Here is a 6,317-nt window from a genome sequence, read left to right as displayed (position 1 = left end):
GTCCAAAAAGAAATTATTTTCATATATATTCATAGGCCATTACATTTAATATTTGTAAAGTAGAATGTCTATGGGATGCCTTAGTGCTTCAGTCAGTTAAAGGTCTGACTTTTGGTTGGGGCTCAAGTGATGTTCATGGTATCAAGGGTCATGGTATCAAGCCCTGCACCCAGTTCCGTGCTGAGGGTGGGACCTAGTTAAGATTCTCTCTCTCTCTGGGACACCTTGATGGCTCAGTCAGTTGAGTGTCTGACTTCAGCTCAGGTCATGATCTCATAGTACATGAGTTGGAGCCCCATATCCAGCTCTGTGTCAACGGCTCAGATTGGAGCCTGCTTCAGATTCTGTGCCTCCCTCTCTCTAAAAAGAAACATTTTTGTCTGTCTCTATCTCCCCCTCTCTCTAAAAAGTAACATTTTTTTAATTTTTAAATATTCTCTGTATTTCTCTCTGCCCCTCTCCCCTGCTCATGCTCTCTCTCTAAAAAAAAAAAAATAGATAGATAGATAGATAGATGATAGATAAAGCAAATAGAGTAACTAAGTAATACCTTTACAGAATCTTTTATCCTTTCAGCCAAAATTCCCAAATTAGAAGGCCCTTTTGTCTAAAGCTTCTCCACATTTTGATGTTCATGCTGTCCCCTTAATTACAAGTGATATAATAGCCAAAATGGTTTTAGTTTTACTGTTTTTGATTGTTGGTGAAAGGCTATTTTCCTTAGTCTATTAACCATTTTTTCCATTTTGCTCTTTTATTTTTCTTATTTTTTATTTTTTTCGAGAAAGAGTGAGCATGATTGTGAGCAGAGGGGCAGAGACAGAGGGAGAGAGAGAGCCCATGCAGGCTCCAAGCTTCCAGCACAGAAACAGATGTGGGGCTTGAACTCAGGAACCCTGATTTCATGACCTGAGCCAAAATCAAGGGTCAGATGCTTAACTGGCTGAGCCATACAGGCACCCCTATCTTTTTTAACTGAAGTGTAGTAGATGGGGCGCCTGGCTGGCTCAGTGGGTGGAGCATGCAACTCATGATTTTGGGGTCATAACTTCGAGCTCCATGAAGTATATAGAATTAATTATTATATACATTTTTAAATATTTATTTGAGAGGGAGAGAGAGAGATAGCCGGAGCAAGAGAGAGGCAGAAAGAGACAGAGAGAGAGAATGCCAAGCAGGCTTTGAATCATGAAGTCATGACGTGAGCTGAAATCAAGACTCAGATGCTCAAACGACTGAGCCACCCCCACACCCTTTTACTTTTAAAATAAAATCTTCAGAAAGAAAAAAGGAATAATATAACAATATTACTTTTAGATGCATAACAGAGATTTGACAGTTATATGCATCACAATAAGCTGCCCACAACAAATGTATATTTGGGTGTTAGGAAACTCAGCTAGAAATAATCTTAGGAGTAAAAAAAATCATAATGGCTATTAGAAAATACTTTTCTCTAAATAAAAACCAGTTATGATGGAGAGAGCCCAAACGTCCAGTGCCTGATGAATGAAAAAGAAAATGTGATGTACACACACACACACACACAATGAAATATTACCCAGCCATCAAAAAGAATGAAATCTTACCATTTGCAATAACATGGATGGAGCTAGAATATATTATGCTAAGCAAAATAGTCAATCAGTGAAAGGCAAATACCATATAATTTCACAGACATGCGAAATTTAAGAAACAAAACAGATAAACATATTGGGGGGGGTGGGGCGAGAAGAGAGAGGAAAAGATCTCAAGAGATTCTTAATGATAGAGAACAAACTGAGGATTGATGGAAGGACGTGGCTGGGAGGTGGCCTAGATGGGTGACAGGTATTAACGAGGGCACTTGTGATGAGCACTGGGTATTGTGTGTAAGTGATAAACCCTTGAATTCTACTCTTGAAACCAATATTGCACTGTATGTTAACTAACTGAAATTTTTTTTTAATTTATGGAACAGTATTTACAGGAAATTCTTTACAGGAAGCTTACAGTTCTAACAGTTACATGCAAATATTAGAAAAGAAAAGAAAAGGCCACAAAATAAAAAGCTAAGAATAAATCTTAAAAAAAACACACAATAAAATCATCCAAAGAAGAAAACAGATGAGAGAAAAATACAACAAAATAGAAAAACGCATATGATAAAGACCAGCAAAGCCAAAAAATTATTTTTTGAAAAGATAATTTACATTCCTCTGATCAAAATGGTCAGATGGGAAGTACCAGACTGGAATACACCAGTCATCAGTAACAAGAACGAAGGGAGTGACATTACCTCTGATATTAAAATAAAGAGGATATAATGAACAATGTTAAACTTTATTTATTCTGAGAAAGAGAGAGAGACAGAGGGGGCAGAGAGAGGAAGAGAGTGAATCCCAAACAGGCTCCATGCTGTCAGCCCAGAGTCTGACATGGGGCTCGATCCAATGAACCACAAGATGATAATCTGAGCCAAAATCAACAGTCAGACAACTAACTGATTGAGCCCCCAAGTGCCCCACAATGATATATAAATTTTACATTAAAAACAAATTTCTAGAAAAATATAATACATCAAAACTAATTTAGTAAGAGGTAGAATACTGGAATAGACCCATCAACATTGAAGAAGCTGAAGTTGTAGGCTTTCCTCAAAGAAAGTTTCAGGCCCAAATGGCTGTAAGCGTGAGTGTCTATACACAATCTAACCAGAAAAATAACTCAGGCTTCCAAACCCTTTCAAAAAAATAAAGAGGCACCTGGCTGGCTCATGTTGGGAGTGAAGCTTACTTAAAATTTAAAAATATATAAACGGTAAAATCTTTTTTAAAAAATGAGAGAACACTCACTCAATTCCCTTTCTGAGATCAGCACAACATTCACACCAAAAGCTGATGGGTACATTGCAAAAAAATTACAATAACAAATTGATCTCCATGAAGATAAATGCATCAAAAAAATTACAAACGTACCAGTTACAGGTAAAATATTAGCAGTATAATCACAATAATGCAGAAGAAAATAATGTATATCATTACCAAGTTGAGGTTTCCCAGGAATGTATGGTTGCTTTAACATTCAAAAGCCAATCAAAGTAAGTCGCCATATTTACAAAGCAAAGGACCAAACGCATTAGATGCAAGAACAGCATCTCAACAGATGGGAGAAAAAATATGTCATACAATTCAAATCCATTCTCTGAAAAGTCCTCCTAGCAACATGGGGATAGAGGAACAGTTTCTTTTTTTATTTTTAATTTTTTTTTAATTCTTATATTTTTGAGAGCGAGAGAGAAAGAGAGTGCAAGTGGGGGCATGGGCAGAGAGAGAAGGACACACAGAATCTGAAGGAGGCTCCATGCTGGGAGCTGTCAGCACAGAGCCCGATGCCAGGCTTGAACTCATGAACAGTGAGATCATGACCTGAGCCTAAGTAGGATGCTTAACAGACTGAGCCACCCAGGCGCCGTAGAAGAACAATTTCTTAATCTCAAAAAAAGTTGCCTTTTTGTAAATACACAGCACATATAATACATAAAGCTTATACATTTAAATCTCTGCCATCTAAATGGGGAACAAGATGGAATACCAGCTCTCACCACAGCAGCCCACACTGTACCTGACGCCCCACCCACTGCGGTAGAGGGAGAAAAAATAAAAGATTTAAACTCTCTAAAGGAGGAAACAAGTCTGTATTTTGTTTACAGATGATATTTCCATATTATTGAAATTCAGAAGAGTCTACAGAGCAACGATTTGTTTAATAATTAATTATCTTGAAGTAAAAACAAATAAAATAGAGACACCTGTACACATACACACCTCATAACATACACAAAAATCAATTCCGGTGTACTAAAGAACTGATTGGGAAGAGCAAAATTATAAAGTTTTTACAAGAGAAGGGTGGAAAATGTCCCCCTGAACTCAGGGAAGAAAGGGCTTCTTCAACCAGACACAAATAAAATGCAAAAAAAAAGTGTGTGTGTGTGTGTGTGTGTGTATAGATACACACACACATTTATATGCACACACACACACACACACACATATATATATATTAATTCAATCAGTTAAAATAAAAATATTTATTTAGCAAACAGCACTATAAAGAGTGAAAAGACTAGGGCACCTGAGTGGCTCAGTCGGTTGAGTGTCCAACTTTGGCTCAGGTCATGATTTCACAGTTGGTGGGTTCGAGCCCTGCATCAGGCTCTGAGTTCAATGCTTGTTCAGAGCCTGGAGCCTGCTTTGGATTCTGTGTCTCCTTCCCTCTCTGACCTTCCCCGCTCATGCTGTCTTACTCTATCTCTCAAAAAATAAATAAATGTAAAATAATTTTTCTAAGAGTGAAAAGAAAACCACAGAGATAGAGGAAATACTTATCATGTTAAAATCAACAAAGGACTAGTTTCAAGGATAAATAGTTCTAAATAGTTCTATAAATACATTAGAATATGGCAAATAACTAAATGGAAAAGGAACAAAACTTTAAACAAACAATTTTGAAGTAAGGAAATGAAAATGCTAATAAGTATTTATAGGGTACTCCATCTCATAAGTAATCACTGAAATATAAAATCAAACCAACAGGAGATACCCCCCAATCCACACTCAGCATGATGACCACAATGGAAAAGGCTGAAACCACCAAGAGTTACCATGGATGTGGTGCACACACTCTTGACACAAGTGCAACTTGATACAGTTTCCTTGGAAGTCAGGTTGACATTAAATGGGGGGTATGGACATCTCATATCCCAGTGGGGCCACTCCCAGGTATGTCCATGACAGAAAGGAATGCCTGTGCACACCATGAAACATGTACAAGAATGATCATCACAGTATCAGTCCTAATAGCCACAGAGTCAACTATTCCTTCAACCGTGGAGTGCATGAGTAAGCAATACATGGTACTGACATACAGTGGAGCAACTCACCCCAATGGTAATAACGGACTTGCACTACATACACCTGTCTAGATGAATCTCATACAAGTAGGATTTCAAACAAAAGAAGCCAGAAAACAGAATCCTTAATAGATGAGTTCAGAAATGGGCAAAGCTAAAACAAACTGTTAGAAAAAAGATTGGGATTATTTTACACTGAGAAGGAGAGAAAAGAAATGATTAGTAGGAAACACAAAATGAGCTTCAGATGTGCTGGCAATGCTTTATTTCAAAATCTGGGAGGTGATACATAGGTGGCTGCTTTCTAATAATTTTTGGATGCAATGTTTTCATCTTCTGCACATTTCTGTATGTGTTACTTTTCACTGATTAATTTTTAAGTCTACCTGATTTTATTTTATTTTTATTATTTCTTTAGAGAGAGAGAGTGAATGGGCAGAGGGAGAGAGAAAGACAATGCTAAGCAAGGCTGCACTCAGCGCAGACCCTGACATGGAGCTTAATCCCATGATCCTGGGATCATGACCCGAGCTGAAATCACGAGTCAGAGCTTCAACCAACAGAGCCACCCAGGCACCCTTGATTAATGTTTTTAGATTTTAATTCTGAGGAGGGGAGGGGTGACGAGCTCCCATTACCTTGGGGCCAATTCATGGATCAAATGGTGGTCACATTTTCTCCATGAACTCTCCAAGAATGCGTATGTGGCAGAGCTACAAAGAACAGAAAGAAATAGTACACATATTCACAATAAGTATTCCCTCAAAACAGGGACAAAAGGTTATGATTAAACACAGGTACACACAGGGCTTCTACAGTATTGAACCACATACTCTTTAACTGAATCATGAGAAAGTGGTCATTAACTTTATTATCAGTCCTTCAACAGCACATACATGTACTGTAAACTTTTTAGTATGTAAAATAAAATTACAACAAAAAATAAAGTCAGAAATGGTACCCTGAGCCTGATATAGAGTCTAAATAGTGTTCATCTCTGTTCTCTGGAGTCACAGAAAATAGGAATATTCCTGCTACTACTTCTACTATATGATAATTGAAGGTGTTGATTGTGCTATTTCATCTTCATTTCCCCTCTTATTTTCTAGGACATACTGCATTCCATCCATGGGGACTGGGCTCTAATTGGAGAAGTGTGACTCGGTGATAGAGGCAGGACCTATTCAGGATCAGGGCCACGAGGATGGATCCAAGCAGCACCTCACCCCAGGGAAAACCAGGAAGGCCATCTGGCCATCTGCATGGTCTTATCACTGACACTGCTGGGACTCAGGGGACCATGAAGCAGAAAGGCCAGCTGGAAGGTTGGACAGTTGCCCCATCTAGGCTCTGACTAGGAGATCTGGGAATGGGCCCCAGGAGACACTGCCTCTGACAAGTCAGCAGCCCCTCCTGGCTCCTG

This window comes from Suricata suricatta, chromosome 13, assembly GCF_006229205.1.
Source record: "Suricata suricatta isolate VVHF042 chromosome 13, meerkat_22Aug2017_6uvM2_HiC, whole genome shotgun sequence".
Taxonomy (NCBI): domain Eukaryota; kingdom Metazoa; phylum Chordata; class Mammalia; order Carnivora; family Herpestidae; genus Suricata; species Suricata suricatta.
This window is presented reverse-complemented; position numbering follows the sequence as displayed.